This window comes from Mustela lutreola, chromosome 16 (genome assembly GCF_030435805.1).
Source record: "Mustela lutreola isolate mMusLut2 chromosome 16, mMusLut2.pri, whole genome shotgun sequence".
NCBI lineage: Eukaryota > Metazoa > Chordata > Mammalia > Carnivora > Mustelidae > Mustela > Mustela lutreola.
Genome location: NC_081305.1, coordinates 30,643,023 through 30,663,601, shown reverse-complemented (window position 1 = coordinate 30,663,601; position 20,579 = coordinate 30,643,023). Strand labels below are relative to the sequence as shown.

General features: G+C 41.7%; 1 pseudogene; it reads left to right on the top strand.

Moving 5' to 3' along the window:
- The first annotated feature begins 3,374 nt into the window (after window positions 1–3,374).
- On the top strand, window positions 3,375–4,006 carry LOC131818433 (large ribosomal subunit protein uL1-like; annotated as a pseudogene).
- Window positions 4,007–20,579: the final 16,573 nt, after the last annotated feature.

Genomic DNA, 20,579 nt, shown 5'->3' with positions numbered 1-20,579 from the left:
CGGTAAGTGCTTAATAAATAATGTCAGCACCAACCAATGTATCAGGAATGAGCAGATTAAAACCTGTTAACTCAATTTTCTTTCCTATCACCATGCTTGTTTTAATGCAAAGATTAGAGCTGGCTGACCAATTGCATCCTCACCATCTGCTGTCACACAACATAACACTGCTGCCTCTTCCACGTCTGTCTCTTCAGGGATTCTGTATCAAAAGCAATTTCCCACGAGACTGACATCCTTATAGCTGCACAGAATAAAACCTCCTTATCCACAATAATGTAGACACTCTTCCCTTACTTCTCTAGCGTACCAGTTTCCTATCACCACTTGTTAAAAAATCACCCCCAGCGGGGCGCCTGGGTGGCTCAGTGGGTTAAAGCCTCTGCCTTCGGCTCAGGTCCTGGGATCGAGCCCCACATCGGGCTCTCTGCTCAGCAGGGAGCCTGCTTCCTCCTCTCTCTCTGCCTGCCTCTCTGCCTACTTGTGATCTCTGTCTGTCAAATAAATAAATAAAAATCTTAAAAAAAAAAAAAAAACAAAACACCCCCAGCAGAAACTGGGGAAGAAAGGAAGAAAGTCCTGTGAGGAATAGAACTGGTGGTGAACTGTCAGCTGGCACGAATGTTTATATCACATTAATGGAGTGGTCTTGGGTTTTTCAAGATAGTGTCATGGTGAGAAATGCAGACAGTCCTCCTGTGGGTGGTAAAAATGGTCCTGCCCAGTCGGCAGAACCTCAAGCACTGGGGGTTCTAAAGTGAGTTTGCTCTGAGGGCAACCAGGTTCAAAGACCTTTTCTTATTCCAAACTCTAATTGTTAACAGCGTTGAAAAACCCCGACTGTGCAACGTGGGGGCTTAAGTGGGTAGGAGAAGAATAAATGAAACAAGATGGGATTGGGAGGGAGACAAACCATAAGTGACTCTTAATCTCACAAAACAAACTGAGGGTTGCTGGGGGGAGGGGGTTTGGGCGAAGGGGGTGGGATTATGGACATTGGGGAGGGTATGTGCTTTGGTGAGTGCTGTGAAGTGTGTAAACCTGGTGATTCACAGACCTGTACCCCTGGGGATAAAAATATATGTTTATAAAAAATAAAAAATTTAAAAAAAAAGAAAAAAAAAACCCGCCTGGCATTTACCTCAATCTCATTCACCAAAACCTAGTTGGGTCTTTTCATTCCGCCCAGGTAACAGGTGTGAGTATATCTAACAAGGCATTTGTATTTGTATCACTGATCGTTGAGATAGCATGGAATTTCTTTTTCTCCTACACTAACACCCCATTAATCTATTTTGTAGCAGCTTACTCGGTCCCATTCCTACTCCTCTCTGTCATGCCTTAAAATCCCAAGAGTACTCTTCTCAGCAGGAGGCAGTTTTGCCCCTCCCTCGGGGACCTTTGGCAATGACCCGAAAGGTTTTTGACTATCACGACCTGAAGAAGAGTGAGGAGGAGCAGGCCGGTGTTATTGGCATCTGGTGGATAACAGCCAACGATATTGCTAAACACCCAGCAATATACAAGATGTTCCCTATCCCCCAACAAAGCAACTGGCCTAAAAAGTCAGTAATATCAAAGTTCAGAACCCTGATCTAGAATCCTCAAAACAAGATCATATTTCCAAGGTATCTTTGCAGGTAGACTTCCTCATGTGCTCAGTTGGAAACAGAAGTGAGATCCATGAGATCTCAGTTGTAAGGTCTTCCTGCAAACTCACTGTCAGAGCTGTTTCATTCTTCTGCCACTGTGGGGCTCTGGCTCTTGTCTCTGATCCCTAGATTCTGAGTGGCAAGTGTAAGCAGCACCAAGGTTCCCACTGGAAGTGTCCCAGGTATGACTGGGTTTTTCTCTTGGCTTATTTGCTCCTACTTGCAGAGCATTCAATTTTCTTTCTCTGACCCTCCTAGACATTCTTGTAAGTGACTTCATGGCCTATAATAAATCCTTTTCTGCTTAAACTACTTAGAGTGCATTATTTGGTCTGCAATTAAGGATCCTAAGTAATACAGTAAGTGATTATAGGCAATCAATCTTCAAGAAGATGGGAATGTGAGATTGATTATGGTTAGAAATCAATGTAGATTTAGTTAGTATTACATGGTGGAAGTCTTGTAGGCCTTGGAGGACTAAATGGCTGCTTCTATATGGGTAATGGATTGGTATGGGGATTAAGATGGTCACAAATTTTTTGTCACTCATCCTTCTGTTCCCTCCCTCTCCCTTGAACATAGGCCATCCCTGTTATTTTATTCAATGAATAGAAATATAGCAAAATTAATCCTGTGAACTTCAGAGGCTGGGTCTTAGATCTGCAGTATCTACCTTTATCTCTTAGAACACTCCCTTTGGGGATTCAGCTGTGGGAAAGCCCAAGGAACTGTGAAGACAGGCTACAGGGAGGAGAACCAAGGTTTCCTTAGCTGGCAATCCCTGCTGACTCTCCAACCAACTTCCAACATCAACTACCGACCACTTTGAATGTCCCAGGCCCTGGTGACCCTCCAGGACTTGTCATTTCATCAGTCACTGCTAAATACCATCAGTCCCCAACATAGTGAGAGATAACGACTGGGTTATTGCTTTAAGTCACTGAGTGTTGAAGTGATTTGTTAGACAGTAATAGATAATCAAAATAATTGGCTACTTCCAACTGTACTGGCAAGTTTAAAAAATAAAATGACAAGGTGAAGATTTAAATTCTCTATTCAAGATATAGTCAGAGATTCAGAGTCTCTATGACTGCCCAAAAGAAGGTGGCTATAAAACTAAGATGCCAAGTCTAATTCTGTGGGCTGCTCAAAATTCAACATAGGTTGAGTAAACAACCTCACTGGATCTCTTGTGTACATGTTAGAGCACTGACTAGGAAAGAATAGGATGTTGACAATACAAGTGGTGACATTTGAGAGGATTTGCATGATTCTGAGGACATCTGATCTTCCAAATCTGACTGTCTATTGCCAAGGGAAGCAGCCCCTCTTTATCTGTTGCAGCTGGCCTTGCCCACTAGAACAGCCAACAAAGACATCATCTGAGGTAGTTATCATCACAGAAATACCAATTATCCCCTTGCCTCAATGTACTACCTCTCAGTGGCTCCAGGCCTAAAATTGCCATTGGATATTAACATGCCCTGGGGCATCACTTACAGAGTAAAACCATAAAAGAAGGGGCACATGCAAAGAACTATTAAATTTTGCTAAATTATGTCAGCAAAATTTGGGGAATGTATGTGAGAAGATCGCAGATTAAAGAGAGAGTAATATAATTCTGAATGAAGCTGAATTTAGTGCTATGATTTTATGTACCAGCAATTCTAAAAACCAATGCACTCACAAGTCTCTTTCCCAGTTATTGTGGCAAGGGGTACCATGAACAGCAAAGTCTCCCATGACACCCCATACAAGGCAGTGAGGGAAGTCCTACACGGGAACCAAGACAAGTGCCCAAAGTTTTTGGAGACAGTGGAACTGAAGATCAGCTTGAAGAATGATGCCCCCAGAAGGACAAATGTTTTTTGGGCACCATCCAGGCTTAAGTCCACTCCCTGCCTCAAGTTCTCCATATGTACTTTGGGGGATCAGCCGTGCTATAATGAGGCCAAAGGTGTGGATATTCCCCATCTGGACACTGAAGCACTGAAAAAACTCAACATGAATAAAAAATGAGATCAGAAGCTGGAAGAGAAGTATGATGCATTTTTGGCTTCAGAAACTCTGATCAAGCAGATCCCATGAATACAGGGCTCAGGCCTGAATAAGGCAGGCAAGTTCCCCTCCTTACTGACCCACAATGAGAACATGGTGGCTAAGGTGGATGAAGTGAAGTCCATGATCAAATTCCAGATGAAGAAGGTGCAGTGGTCTTTGGGCACATGAAGATGACAGATGATGAGCTCATGTACAACATCCACTTAGCTATTAATTTCCTGGTATCATTGCTCAAGAATATCCAGGCTTTATACATCAAGAGCAAGGTGGGCAACCCCCAGTGCTTATACTAAGGCACAGCTTAATAAACCCTAGTGTTACCATTACCAATTTGCCTGTGACTAGGGAAAGGGAGGAGGTTTGTGAGCTGACATATTGTGCCAATGCACCGTGCTGATTCTGCAATTTTTGGCACTCAGTGATGGGTAGTCATTTTCTCCACACTGCAAACCAAGAAATGGATTCTATCTACCTTCAAAACTGTAGTCTTATTTAGATCTCTTGGAACTGAGAACATGTGATACTTAGAACATGTGACAGTAGGTCTGCTAACCAGGACTGAAGCTTTTCTGATAACCCTGAGAAGGGCAGAGTGGAACTTCACATTGAAGACATTGACTCAGCCCTTGGCAGTGTGCTTAACCTATGGCCTGAAGTCACTTCCCTTTAAGCCAGATTCTTTCCATGGGCTTTTTGTTTTGTTTCATTCCTATAAATTGTGCCTCTGGGCTCTTGGTCTATAGGGATCACAAGGAATGTTCCAAATGGAGATCAAGTTCCTAGATGATTCAGAAGGGAGTGCTCCACAATCCTGAAAAATTGATCTAGTATTTGCTTGTCTGACCCCACATTGAATATCCTATGTTCAGGGTAGCAATTCTGCTGTGTGAGATGTTTAGGAAAACACAAGCAGGAGACCTATACAATATTGTAATTCATCTGCAGTGTTTTCTAAGGGAGTTTAGAAAATGGGTAGAATCAAGCTTTGGAAATGTATAGGCCTTTTGTCCCCCAGGTAGGTTCTGCCCCTTTCCTGACCTGAGGTAATTCCCTGCTGGGGTTCTTGCCTCCACCACTGAGTACTGGAAAGCTGGTTTTGGTGTGGTAGGAAATACCTGTGATTTAACTTTTAACTTGAATCTGCTTCATTTAACTTTGATAAAGTAACTAGTTTATCCCTCCATCTTTTAATACAGCTGAAAGTCTATTTCAAGCCATAAATAAAAATGTCACACCTTCTTAAAACAAGCTTGAACCATGAAGAATACAAGTTTTTCGCCAAAGCATTAAAAAAAAAAAAAAATTTAAAAAAAAAAAATCAGTAGGTTCACCCAGGCAGCTGGGAGTGCTTCTAAATGGTTGATAAAAATCTTGACTCAGGGCACCTGGGTGGCTCAGTTGGTTATGCATATGCCTTGGACTCAAGTCATGATCTCAGGGTTCTGGGATGGAACCACACATCGGGCTCCCTCTCAGCAGAGAGTCTGCTTCTCCTTCTCCCTCTCCCTCTGTAATCTCTCTCTCACACACAAATAAATAAACTTAAAAAAATTTTTTTTTCAGGGTGCCTGGGTTGTTCAGTCATTAAGCATCTGCCTTCAGCTCAAGTCATGATTCCAGGGTCCTGGGATTGAGCCCCACATCAGGTTCCCTGCTCAGTGGGAAGACTGCTTTCCCTCTCCCACTCCCCCTGCTTGTGTTCCTGTTCTCACTGTCTGTCTTTCTCTCTCTCTCTATCAAATAAATAAATAAAATCTTTAAAAAAATAATATTATTAAAAAAAATTTTTTCTTAAATAAGCTTGATATTTAAAAAATAAAAAGGAACCTTGGTTCAGGGATAGCATATTGTAAATAAAGTCAATATTCATGTAATTCCTTGGTATAATGTAAGGAGAAAAGAATGTTAGAGAAAATTTGTTATAATCCATTCACTCCCCCACCTTTGAGAGGGTTCAAAAACACTGCTTTACCAAAGCAATGAGAAATACATTGATGAGAGGAGTGTCAGAGTCTTTGAAAAGCACTGGAGTGATTGTGCTCTAAGCTAGAAGTGAAAGCACAAGATGCTGCTGTTGAAAAGGGCTTTCTGATTTCAGTGGTGCTGACTGGCTGGCAGAAGCACCAGAGGCAAGGTGAGCATAAGTATCCTAATAGGCCACATAGTTGAAAAGACAATCAGAATGGTTTGATCTGAAGGGGTCTCTCTCCTGGGGTCCTTAAGACAGCTAACCTAGGTCCAACTTGATCCATATCTTGAAAGACTCAGTCTGGTAAAGAGAAGCTTGACTTGCACCAGCATGACAAAGGATCATGGTCTGGTTCAATTCTGAGGCCTAAATCTCAGAATTGACCCAAAATTCCTTGGAAAAAAAAGAGAGAGAAAAACTTTGTACACTCAAGGGAAGAGCATGCAATAATATCTAAGTGTGTGTGTTTCAAATCTTCCTCCTAGTCTTCCCTAAAGGAAACTGTGGCCCTGTGCCATTGTAATTGTGTGGAGAAAGGATATATATAGACCTTTATGGCATCATTAGACTGCATTATTCTGAGTTATCATTAATTCCTGGGACCTAACAACACAATTGTAGACCAAGGGTTGAAGTGAAGCTGATAACAGACTTTAGGCCTGAGCCATCTAACAGTGATTCAGTGGATATGTGAACCCATGTTGGTTATTTCCTTAGTTCCTGAGTTCAGTTGAAGGAAAGCTCCTGGAGCTTTCCTCCATATGAAAACAGTAAACCAAAAACAATAAAAATAGCTTTAAGAATAAAAAAAAGATTGCTACCAACCAAGTCTTGGAAAATCAACCCTATCACGATCCCATTTTGTTTGCCTATTTAATTGGTGCAGGAGATGGATGGATCTTGGAGAATTACAATGGCTTATTCTAAGTTTAATTAGGTTTCACTTCAATTGTAGCTACTATTCCAGATGTAGTCTTCTCAGTGAAGGAAATCAATACAGCCTCTGGCACCTAGTGTGCAGATATTGATCCATCTAATGCATTTTTCTCTATCCCGATTAGCAGAAAATACCAGAAGTAATTATTAAGTAACTATAAGGCTGCCAATTTAGAGGGAGCTAAGAGCAAGAGAAGGTTCTCCAGCTAGCCCAACTCAGCCAGTTGCCCTTTGTGATACAGATCCAATGATGTTTGATTTGTAATTGATGAAGTCACTGTATGAGGCTTAAGGAAAGAAGTGTTAGGAGAATCATAGTTGCAGACCTTCAAGATTGGTAGGAAAGCCCCATGCTCTTCTCTCCTTTTAAGAAGCAGCTCTTTTTCAATGTACCTGCATGCCAAGGATCCATGAAAACTGAACTGTTTGTCATGAAGTGGAAGTCGTCTGACCCACCACGCCATAAATTCAGGCAGGCCCAGGATCAGTCCATCATCAAGGAGATATGATATAAATAGAATTAGGCTTGAGCAAATCATTAAGATGGTTATTTACCAGAGCCTCGTACTCCAAGCATAGTTACTCTTACCGCACTGCAGTCCTAAAACTCTTGAGCATTCCTTATGATCAGTTGGATGAGGAGGATAAGCAAGCCTGGTTTATGGTGCCAGTGAGAAATGCATTGCTGCGCCCCTTCAGCCTCACTCAAGATTGGCCTTGAAGGACAACACAGAAAGGAAAAATTTTCCAAAAGGTAGGATGTTAAGCCATTAGTCTTGTGATGCAAGGTCCAGGCATTTGGAAAGAATAAGATTAGATGATTGGTAACAAGGTTTTAATGAAATTTGAGCAACTCCAAATGGTCTCAGCATAAGAACGTAGTTGGTCCCATGTGAGTGCTCAGAAAAGGGCCTCACTATGTAGGAAGTTCTCAATAATCATATTGCAAATTATACTCTGTGGATGTCTGTTGATCTCTTTCCAGACACTCTAGTGAATAGGTTCACAGACAATGTGGTCATGGTGGCAAAGAAAGAGGTAATACACAGGTTTAATAACAAAATTAATTCTGGTTACTATACTGTTCAGTGCACCAGAGTCTTTAATACTGCATCACTGTCTGAGGACCAGACTGTTATCTGGCAGCAACTGGTTATACTGGAACCCTCCCTTTGTGAAGGGGCAAAATTTGTCCTTACTGGAATGTCCTTACTGGAATTCTCTACAGGGTTTTGTATTTCGTGTTCACCATATCTGCCAGTCCCAACAGGCATAGAATCATTAAATGCTTTGTTTGAGATCATGGTATCACATAAAACACTGTCTCTTCATTTTATAGCAAAAGAAATAAGGCAGTTTCTAAAGTTCTTAGGGTTTACTTATCTTTCGATGTACCCCATCATCCATAAATAGTTGGTCTTCCAAAATGATAGAGTGACCTACTGGATTATCACTATTGGAGATAATATCTTGACAGACTAAATAACTATATTGTAGGCTGTAGGCTGTAATACATGCTCTGAGCAAATCAGAGACCAATATTATGGTGTCATTTCTCTTAATGCCAGACTATAAGGGAGCAGGAAATCTGAATGGGAGGACCAATGGCTCCTCTGACTATCTCAACTAATAATAAACCACCTAAAAACTATTCTCTTTTTATTTCCATAAATCTGGACTTTGCTGATTTAGGGCATCTTCATACTCTAGAAGGAAATGCTTCCTTCCACAAAGGACAAAACTGTTCCATTGAATATGAAGTTGAGACTCCCTACCGGCCACTTCATATTCCTCGACAGAAAGTGTTGGCTAAGATGATCAATCTTTCCCATGAAGAGGGTCTTTGCCACATAATGGATGGGAGGAAAAGTAATAATAGGAGAATCCAAAAGTCCCTGATGCTGCCTTTGGCCTTTTTCTGTGATAAAAATTAATGAAAGATGCCAGAAACACCAAATTGGTAATACTACCAAGGCTTAAGCCCCTAGAAATGAATGACCCACAAGAAGAACCCCAACAAGATGGATGCAAAGGAATACGGACTGGGGTGTGGAGGAAAGGAGTTTTGAACGTGAGTGCCTCCTTTCCTTTGGCACGTCACCGTCACTGGCATTGGGTGATAATATACTTAAAATGTTTGCATTGTATCTTTTATTAGAAACATTGCAGGGAGTGCCTGGGTGGCTCAGTGGGTTAAAGCCTCTGCCATCAGCTCAGGTCATGGTTCCAGGGTCCTGGGATGGAGCCCCACATCGGGCTGTCTGCCACTTTCCTTCCTCTCTCTCTGCCTACTTGTGATCTCTGTCAAATAAATAAATAAAATATTTTTTAAAAAAAGAAAGAAACATTGCAGAGGATGGCTGGCTCATTCAGTCAATAGAGCTCGCAATTCTGGATCCTGTGGTGACTTTAAGCCCCACCTTGGGTGTGGAGCCTACTTAAAAAAAAAATTGCTGATTAGTAGTGAGAGGTAAAGCATCTTTTCATATGCTTATTGGCCATTTCAATTTCTTCTTCTGTAAATTTTCTCTAAATAACTCTACTGAGTTGTCTTTTGTATTATTAAGGGGATCATGCCCAACATGCAATCTATAAAATCACAAGATAAATGCTCTTTTAGGAAAATCTGCGACATACATAAAACATATATGTGTGTACACATAAGTATGACATTTTATATATGTTGGTTACTATCTATAATATTCTGTAACACTCCAAGAAGGTCTCTATGAGTCCAGACTTTGACGTTCAGATAATGGAATATGGCATGGAGAAGAATGAAAAAGAGGGCTGACTAGCTCAGAAGTCTATAACCACACCCCTGCCGCACCCTAGAAATACCTAGGAAGAATTGAGAATCCCAAAAAAGTCCAGTGGAGAAGAAGCTTTGTTCACTCCAAATGGGAAAACATAATGGAAAATGGGAGCTGAAAAAGGTGAAGAGAAGAGGTTGAGACTTTAAATAATATCAAGTCAGGGTAGGACCGTGCTGCACAGGCTGAGAGTCAAGGGTGGGGAGGGAATGAGAGCCTTATGAAGGTCACCCTCCACCCACCTTTTCTGTGCCTCCCATGCTGTTCACCGTTAATCATGGTAGGGGTATCTCATCAGCCATATCAGGCAAAGGACCAGACTTTCACTCATGCGCTTTTCCACGACATTCCTAGAAGGTAGAATGCCTTTGTGGTCCTCACTGCTGCCAGAAGACCAGAGTCCCAGGAGAAAAGAGTTTGGGATGACTCCAAGAGCCTGGCCTCCTCCCTCCCACAGCTCACAAGACTTGCATTTTTCTTACCTCGTTCAGGTTGTTATAACAACATGCTATTCTGAAAGATAAGGATGATTTTACCAATCCACTCCCAACAGACCAGTATAGATGGGTTTCCTGCAATGATGAGTTGCTGAGACAGAATCAGATATGAGATTTGACAATATTTAACTTAATACCAAATATGGCAGAAAGCTAGAAACCAACAAGGACACTACAAAGCACCCGCATACGTACACACACTTTTCTTGCCTACCTCCATAGAAGACATTACCAATCAATCACAGAACTCTTTCCTTTTGAACACGGACATAGCTCTAAAATGCTCCTTTATTCAGTGCTCTTTAAAACACACCCAAGTTGGCATGTAAAATTAACAGAATTTGCCTCCCTGACCAACCTTTATCTAGAGATGATAAAGCAACAGTTCAGAGGAGGAAATGAGTTGTCTAATAACACAAAAGAAGTAAGCACCAGAGCCAGGGACGGTGGGCAGGGAGAGGGTTGGAAAAGGGCAAGAAATTCAATTTATTCAGTGCATTTGTGCCATATTCATCAAGGCATTGTGCTTGCAGCTTTGCACTTGTTGTTTTGGAAGAGAATTCAGGTCTGATGAGTGTGCTGAATCAGTTATGCTCTTGATCAGTGTCCTTTATGGACAACAGCACAGGTATACGTGATAAAGTGCCAGGATCATGGCTATCACTGTGGCCATGGGCTAAGCGGTGTTAACTAGGTCATGGGTGCAGTGTGAAGAAAGTCACAGTCTTGCTATTCTTGCCCCTATGCTCTAGTCAGACACTTTCTTTTAGCATTATGACTGTGGATCTGTGCCCAGAAAGCATGGCAGTCTCAAAGGCACCAGCCATGCTTTATCAGTTGACAACCTCAGCCATATACAAGAACCATTTGCTTGGCACAGAAAAACTCACTCCAGGACCACAGCGTATCAGTGTTCAATACTGAGCTTTCCGACCATAGCCAAGCACTACCCTTATCACACAAGGAGCCAAGTAACAAAATGAGGTGCTCAGTACAACCTCCCTCTTCTACCAGATATCATTTAATCCTCCCTGACATACCCCATTACTACTATCACCACCACTGACACTGGGCAAGATAATGGCATAAATATGAAATTACATCATGATCGCTGGTGATGATACTAAAGTCAACTAACTAACAGGTACTGTATTCTTTTGCTGTTCCACAGAACTTAGTTAGAATTTGTCATTTCCTCTGAGATCTCAGAGACAATGATCTGGGGAAACATTCAACAGCACATATCCAGAAGCTGTATTTTCATATATTGTGGCATGATCTTTCGAGTCAGACAGATGTGGCTTCATGTCCTGCCTCTGTCACTAAATTATGTGACCTCGGGCAAGTTACTTAACTTCTCTGACCCCTAATTTGTTCAACAATAAAACAAAATGTGGACAATAACAAGGTGGTGAAGGTATAATATTTATCACAGTCCTTGGCACGTAACCAAATTTCAATAAATGTTTCATATTATTAAATGCCTTAATATTAAGAATAATAAGCAATGGGTAGCAATAATTCCTATAATAAGTCACCATCATCATTATCATCATTGTGATTATGGTAATAGATGCTTTTTAGCCCCCATAATGGTGCCTTTTAGTTTTCTAACCCATTTTGACAATCTCCCAAACAAGACCTTCCACAGAAGGGCTTTAGTTCATGGCCTTTCCCAGGGAAAGTCCATCTATCCAAGATATTTCATCTTCAAAGCCAAACTAAATGTCTCCTTCTTCCAGGAAACTCACTCTCACCACCTAAGAACCACCTTTGGTCTCCGACCTTTTCAACACACTCATTGGCACTTCCATCAGTCAGCTCATAAGTATGACATGCCTACATCACACAAAGCATTATAATCATATCACACAAGGTTGTGCTTGGGTCTTTGCATTTGTAGGTCCCTCTCTGTGGCATGTTTTCCCCCATCCCACAACTTCATGCAATGTCATCTTCCCCATTGTGCAGGTGTCAGGTCAACTTGCCGCAGAGAGGGCTTCCTTTGTCATTAACTGCCAATGGCATCCTGCCCCTCCCAGACCAGTTATTCTTCAGTCTGTTTTCATCACTGATTTACCTAATTTCCCATATTCCTCCTTTATGGGGAGATACACTCCATGAGAGCAGAAATACTGTCTTTCTTGTTCATGGCTGAACCCCTAACAGCTAGAAAATTGCGTAGCACATAGTATGTGCTCAATAAATATTGGATAAATAAATATTTGCTTCCTTTTTCCTCCCAAAATGTTAGCAGCTTCAGGGCAACACCTTCTAAAGCAGATATTCTTTTTACAGCCAGCTAACTGAGCCTGATACAGTATTACTCAAGAGTTGAATAAAATAGCTAGCAATACAGAAATTCAATGAGAAATAACATTAAAGTGTGTGTCTGTCAGATCCTCACTAGATTATAAGCTCCTTGGGGGTAAAAGTCATCTCTTTTTCAATCTTACGCTTCCTGCAGTGCCTAGCAATCCCCGTGAAATGCCCATATATAATAAAAGCTTAGCTCTGTCAAATGGAATTGAATGGAATAGCACAAGCATCTGCAGAAACATTCAAACACACACAGGGGCCAACAATAAAACTGCAAACTCATACCCACTTCCTCTGCGGCATTGGCTCGGATCTTAGAAAAGCACTATCTATAATTAGGCATTTTGTTCTTTTTATATCCGAGGGATGAGAAAGGAGCTCTTACTTTCTGGGTGGCTGGGGAAGCAGAAAATAAACCCACTGTCTGAAACAGAAATGAAGATCCTTCGATTATTTCCATCTTATCACCAGAACCCTGAGTCCATGTGCCAGTCTGCATTTCCTCCGTCTTAAATGGACCCTCTTTCTGGTCAGAGCCTTGTCCTACTTGAGCAAATAGATGTCTTCCCACTGAAGCCAGCATTGATAGCCAAAGATTAGACCTGTTTGGTGTCAAAGAAATGTTCCATAGCTTCTGTGGCTGATGACCTTCTTCTCATTAACCCCATATAGTAATGAAGAGGAAGGTGGTAACTACCATTCACCGAGTACATGTTATGTGGCCAGTTAAGTCAGTCACATGTGTTATACCATGTAGTTTTCACAAAAACCCTGTGGTTTCATATCATCATCATCATCATCATTTATTTTATTATTATTATTATAACTTTACTTTGTTTTTTTATTTTTTTTTATTTTTTTTTTAAAGATTTTATTTATTTATTTGACAGAGAGAGATTACAGGTAGGTAGAGAGGCTGGCAGAGAGAGAGAGAGAGAGAGAGAGAAGCAGGCTCCCCGCCGAGCAGAGAGCCCGATGTGGGACTCGATCCCAGGACCCTGAGATCATGACCTGAGCCGAAGGCAGCGGCTTAAACCACTGAGCCACCCAGGCGCCCCTACTTTGTTTTTTTAAAGAAAAATCTGGGACTGGTAAAATCCGAATATGGCCTATAATATGGTTGATGGTGCGATTAATGTCCCTTTCATGGTATTGATCATTGAATCCAATCAATACATGATCCTTGGAGGAAGCTGGGGGAAAGTGTGCAAGACGGCCTCTGTACTATTCCTATGACTTCTTGTGGGTTGAAAACTTTTCAGATAAAATAGTGGTTGTTTTCTGCTTTAAGAAAGAATCCTGGAGGGTGCCTGGATGGCTCAGTGGGTTAAAGACTCTTTAAAATCTTTAAAGAAAAAGAAAGAAAGAAAGAATCCTGGAACACAGAAGGTTAAATAGCTTGCCCAGATCACAAAGTTTGTATACGAAGAGGTCAACATGAACCACTGAGAGCCCAGGCCTTGACCATCAATATACAGCTTGCTGGCCATGCTTCTCAGCTTCTCACCTGTCCTCCTTTAGTGCCACATTGCCCTCCTCACCTTGGTCCATGGGAAGCTTAGAGCTAAATGCTGCTGAACAACAGCATCTGTGGGCTGCTATCTCTGGAATGTCAATTTCATTCCTCTTTGGTCACTTTCCTTCCAGCCTCCATCCTCTTTGGTCTTCCTTAGACTAATGTTATCACTTTTTTTTTTTTTTTAAGATTTTATTTTTTATTTGACAGAGAGAGAGAGCACAAGTAGTCAGAGAGGCAGGCAGAGAGAGATGGGGAAGCAGGCTCCCTGCTGAGCAGAGAGCCTGATGGGGGGCTCGATCCCAGGCCCCTGAGATCATGACCTGAGCCGAAGGCAGAGGCTTAACCCACTGAGCCACTCATGTGCCCCTGTTATCACTTTTTAAAAATGTTGTGTCTTTGGTAGTTCCTTTAAATCCTTCTGGGAAAGATTCCGGGTTATAAATAAGGTTATAAAGATCTTTCTCCTCAAACTCCAAGAACACTCTTCCACCCAAGTTTCTTAACCTACAGATCAACTCGTACCACTCAGCCAGCATCCCATAGTCCAAATGCTATGACTAGGAAGGTGCCCAAGGCATATGATGGGATATGAAACAATGGCTTCAGGTGGTAGAAGGTTGAAAGGCCTTCCCTATCTTTATTTTGCTTTCTGAAAATTAAATACTTGGCAGGGCTTTCCTTGAGCTAATTAGCATCCCTTCCTAACATTTTAAGTAAGTACTCATTTAGAGCAGTGAATGATTGCACTGAGATTAGAGTATAGGGAAAATCTTTCTATTGGGAATAATCTACTTATTCGGCTGTTTGTTTGAAGCAGAGATAAACAATTTTTTTTTTCCTTCCTGACATGCCAGGCATAAGAGGGAACACAGTGATTAATGAATCTCTGCTTTTCACCAATAAATTTCTGACTTCAGATACAAGCTCATAGTTGTTGAGTTTTCTGGGAATTTTTTTTCCCCTTTCTCCCTTTTATTTATTTATTTCTTTAACAGATAGGAAAAAGAAAGTGGCACCATCCAGATTCTAAAGCCCATTTAAATCTGTTACATTGTGAACTATTTTTGGTTCTGAAAATGGTTTAGGTAATTTCTCATTGGTTCTCCTGGGAATGCCACTTTGTGCTCTGTTATTTATAATCTGCAGAAATTAATTATGCTGCTAATTAACAGCTTGCAAACAAATTATTGCTCAAGGAGTTATTTATTCAGTTATGAAAACACAACTTCAGGCTTCTATGTAGATTATTTCTGACAGCTCTTTTATTTCTTGCTTTTGTTTTTGAGTCTTTCTGCTCCCAAGATTCAATGTAGAGAGAGTGACAATTAGTCAGGTTGTCAGTAGCAGAAGCTAGGTCAGCTGTTCTATGAGAGGGAAGCAGACAGACAAGAAGGTTGCAGAGCCTGCTCCCTGTGCCCCCCTGGGGTTGATGAAGAAATTCCTTATGTGAGTGATGGTTTCTGTAACAACTACAGCAAATCTGCACATGCCCATTTTTGCCTCTCGCAGGTATCTAAGAGAACTCTGGAGGTGTCAGGTAAGGAGGAATATAAACACATGCCATTGGCACCCCCCCTCCCCATGCCCATACTCATGGCAGACAGCAACAATGGATCACAGATCTAATTCAGCCTCTGAATCGTTCTCAACACAGTCTTCCCATTAGGCATTACCAGCTGTTGCTATCTCTGGTAGGAGGAAAAAGCTGGCCAAAGTGAGTGATAAATGATGTCCCTTTCCAAACTAGGCTAACAGGCTGGAGGAAGCTGTATATAAGAAGTCTCTTTCTCTCTTGGTCAAACTTCAGAGGGGCACTGAGAACACAGTCTGACTCCTAACCGACCCCATCCTGCCCAGAGAGACCCCAAAATACCAGCTATTGACCAAAAAAAAAAAAAAAAAAGAAAAGAAAAAACAGAAAAAGCCAGTTCCAGGGGAAGATCTATGTTGGACAGTGACTGCAGAGCACCTGCACAAGCCCTTCCTTGAGGCTCACAACCCAGGTGAGCTGTTGAGTGTTAGAGAGTTAGAACCCCATTTTACAGATGACTTTCAGAAAAACGAAGCAACAGGCCCCGAGTCCCACGACTTGGAAGTGGCAAAGCTGGGTCTTGATCCTGTGACTTGAGATCACCAACCCTGTACTGTCTCCTCATTGTCAAGTTTCTTGATACATCTTTGCTCCGCCACTGGCAGCAGGAAACTGGAGCAATTCTCAGCTCCATGTCCTGAGGCAGCCATGAAACCTCCTTTCTCAGATGCCTCTCCAAGCAGTGCACCCCCTGTTGGCCTTTGGGAGGCTAAGTGCAGCAAATGAGATGCATGGACTGAATTCAAATTCCGGTCCTAACCTGATAAACCTTCTGAGATCAGACAAGTTCCCTAAGTGCTATGAACCTCAAGTTCCTGATCTGGAAAAGGGCAATGATAAACTCTTACCATGCACAGCTGTATGCCAAGGTGTCCAAGATAGCCTGGTTTAACGTAATAAATACGGGAAATAATTTAACTATCCATCAATAGCAGAGTGAACAAAAGACTGATTCTAGTCATAAAATGGAAGAATCTACCTCAGTTAAAAGGAACAAACTAGGGGTACCTGGGTGACTCACTGGATTAAGCCTCTGCCTTCAGCTCTGGTCATGATCTTGGCGTCCTGGGATCGAGTCCCTGCATCAGGCTCTCTGCTCAGCAGGGAGCCTGCTTTCTCCTCTCTGCCTGCCTCTCTGCCTACTTGTGATCTCTGTCTGTCAAATGAATAAATAAAATAAAATTTTAAAAAAGGAACAAACTAAACGTACAGATACGAAGGTGCATGACTTTCAAAACCTAAGAGTAAATGAAACAAAAGCACAAGTGGATAAGAAATGTGTAATACAATATCTGGTGTTTATTCTGTGTTTTTCCATGTATATGCCTATCTAGTAAAAGAATAAAAACATCTTGGCAGTGATACTCAATAACCTCAGAATATTGTTTCCCCTGAGAAGGGAAGAAAAGGGAGGCATATGACTTGGAATATTGCTGTTTCTGATGTGAAGGCTACATGATTGTCTTTAGGTCAGGTTCATGTTTCTAGTGAATTTTCAGTAATTTGGGGCTTTCCACATTGAATCCTGTTTTTGATGTAGCATGTGGTCTCAATATTTAAGGGAGTCTTTGTTAATCTCTGCTTTAGCAAATGATCCTTCTGTTATGTAATTAGTCATCCCCTAATTCTGTCTATATACTAGACTACTGTTTTTCAAACTGTCTCCCAAAAGATGCTTTTTCATTCAAAGTGTTTTAGTGAAGGTCAAGTCTGTGCCAGTCACCCTGCTAGATGTGGATATATACAAAGGCAAACAAAATAATACGGATGCTGTGCTCGGAGAGCTTACAGCAGGGAAGAAAACTAAACAAGTAAACAAGTTGTGCAAAATTCTACAGAAGAAATGAGCAGCGTGGCATTAAAAAAAGAAAAAGGAGGAAGAGGCAGAGTGTTTCTGTTATTTCTTGTGTATAATAAACCACCTCAAAATTCAGTGTCTTATAATAGCAGCCACTTATTCTTTCTCCCAATTCTGTTGATTGACTAGAAGTTTTTTCTGCTTCCCATGGTATTGGTGGGGTTGCTGAATGGGCTAGAAGGTCCAAAGTGGCCTCAATACCATGGCTAGCTAAGCCCCCATCCATCCACATGGGTACTTCCTTGGGTCTGCTTGAACTTCATTAACATCATGGTCAGGTTGGCAGGGGTATTCCTAGAAAAGGAGATGGGAGCTTCAGATCTTGTAAGGGTAGCCCCAAAATTACTGTATCATTTCTGCCACAACCTGCTGGTTAAAACAAGTCACGCGGCCATCCCAGATTCAAGGGTAGGGAAATTAGACTCTATCTGCTAAAGGGAGGATTGGTAAAGAATTAATGACCATCTTTACCCCCACACAGAGGTTTGGACTGATCATAGCTAAGGGGTTCTGGTGTGCCATGTCTTTTCCATAAATATTCAGCTGTGCCCATTACCAAGGTATCTAAGAAGTCCTTAAGGGAAGAACATGGTTTCACTTACCTTTACGAAAATGTATCTTTTATGAGGTGCCTGGCCCGCTCAGTTGAGCGTGTGACACTGGATCTTGGGGTTGGGAGTTCGAGCTCCACATGGGGTATAGAGATTATTTAGGAAATAAATTAAAATTAAAAATTTTTAAAAATGTATCTTTTATCAATGGATGTACACATTTTTCATTTATGTTAACCTGGCATTTTCCAAAGTTAGCTGAGTACAAGTACTCTTTTTTTCCTACAGAACCCCTGGATCTGGCATTTTTAACTCTCCGTTTGGGAACTGATTGTTCTTAAATGAAGCAGATTTTTGTAGATCAGAGTTGCTGACTGCAGAGTCCTAATGACAGGTATCACGTGGTCTTTGGAGAAAAAGTTCTTCCGTGTAAATCAGAAAAATTAATAAACATGATGACACAGTCTGCATGATATAGCCCAGGCCTGAGTCAGGGAGGGGGCTCTGGCAGAAAGAGGAGGAGAGGGATCTGGATTCTGTCACCTGCTCAACCCCTACTTCCCACCTTCACTCCTGACCTTCAGCATTTCCCTATTCATTCCTCTGGTCCAGGAAAGACAAACTCTGGAATTTTCATTTGCATCTAGAATAAAAATGTACAAGCAAATGCCATCAGCCTGTAACACTACGACCACCTGGACAATTATTAGAGATGAACTGCTGTGAATTACATGAAAGACAAAAGCGCCCCCCTTGAACACAATCCAGCATCCAGCAGACAGGCTGTGATGTTCAGCAGCCCCGCCAGCCATGTTACGGTGGCATTACAAGGGGAAAACAGCTCTGTGCTGAGTTCATAATTATCATGATCTACTATTATGATCCATCACCAACAGAGCAGTTGGTGAAGCCACCATAAATCACCATTATTTATATTGCAGCAAATCACAAGGACATATCATCAAGAATCATAATTCACACACACTTCAGATCATAATTACCTATATATGACTGTCTAGGTATGTCACCAAGGTAGCGTGGGAGGAAAAAACTCATCAGCTGCACTGTCTCCAAGACTTGGCTTCTCTAAGCAAGCCTTTAAGCTTTGCAAGGAAAGAGAAGACAAGTCTAGCTATTTCTCTTCTCCCTACCCACCCCTTAAACCCCAGATCTGTCCTGGATCTCCTTAGATCACACCAAAGTGGCTGGGTTCTAGGATCCAGCTTTAGGCTGGACATTAGACAATCTTATGACCTCTTGGTTTGACATTATGTGCTGTGGAAAGCAGCTGAAGAAGGTGGGAAGCTTATCCTGGAGGACATGCCCTTGGTCACAAAGCTGTGGTCCTTCAGAGGAGTTTAGCTCTGTCCCAGTCGTGTGCCAGAGAGGCTAAAGAGCCATGTGATTTAGACAAGATTAAGGTTCCAGATAAAAATTGGATTAGATTAGCCACAACCAGATATTTTTCAGCCACCAAATTCTTAAGATTCGTCATAGTGCTCTGCCCGCCATATTGGAATGCAAGGTAAAAGGAAAAACCAGCGATTCCAATCTCATCTTTCCTCAAAATTGTGACATTTTGTTGACTGTGGATTGTTTGCATTAATTTAAATTTTTAAAAATATTGCATTCAAATATTATTTATCTTCATTACTGTCTGGTACTCTCTCAAAATCCTGCAAGAATTCCTCAGCTCCGCATCCTAGTTGACCCCTGGGTGATTTTATCAATGACCTTATGGCATAAATACAGTTATCCCGTTTTGGCGATGAAAAAGCTGAGGTTCTGTAACTTGGCCAAGTCACACTCTGGGCAACTCTGAAAGCTCACTGAGAATAAGAAAACGTTATGAACTTCCTTTAGTTCCTCTTTTTCTCCAGTCCTACACTATATCACCGAGGGGAAGAAACTGAATTTGATTGAGTCCAGTCCAAAGGCAGAGACCTAGAGTAACCATTTGCTCTAACACAAAGGAGAATGTCCTTATGGCCAGCCCACTTTCTTATTCATCTTTGAGCAGGCAGTCTACAAGTGGTCAGCTGCCTTTTCAGGGTCCATGAACTCCCCCGAAGTTATATGAACAAGTGTGTGTGCCTGTGTGTCCTGCACAGAGGACCTGTAGGTCTTAACTCTCAAAAAGATCTTTGACCCTCCAAATTTAAAATATTGCCTTATAAGAGCTTGGGTAACTTTTAATACAGTCTCATAGTGAAGGATCCATAAATAATCTATTTTATCTTTTCACCACTAAGAAGTCTCCATGAAAACAATATGTAGTTTTTGGAGCCAAAGTTCTAACAGAACCTTGTATCATACCATCCCTCTCTCGTATTTCAGCTAAGCATAAATTTTTAAGTTCCCAGTGAAGGCATTTTAGAGGTCACCTAGTTCCCAAAGCTTCCCAATCTTAATTCCACTGTATTTAGAGGTAGACAAGAGTGAGGCCCTGAGGAACTGTGTGACCTGTCCCCTGTTCCATAGCTGAGTCACCTCAGGGCTGAGGTTAAAGCCAAAGCTCATCTCCTGGGCCCCTTTCTCCACTGGACAGCCGGCTTCTGTTGACCAAGTACACCTAGGACCATAACTGGCTGACCCACCACACCTTGGTGCTCTGTTTGGATTCAAGCCTCTGGTACACAGCAGCTAATATTTCATATACTTTGGCTTCAACTCAACTGGGACACAAACCCTGTAGCCCCACTTCTTTGCAACTACTTTCAAATATGAACCAAACAGAATCTTTGGTGGAGACCTTCTGTGCTGAACCAGGAATTCCCTCTAGTTTGAGATTCATAATTAATACCTGTGTAACT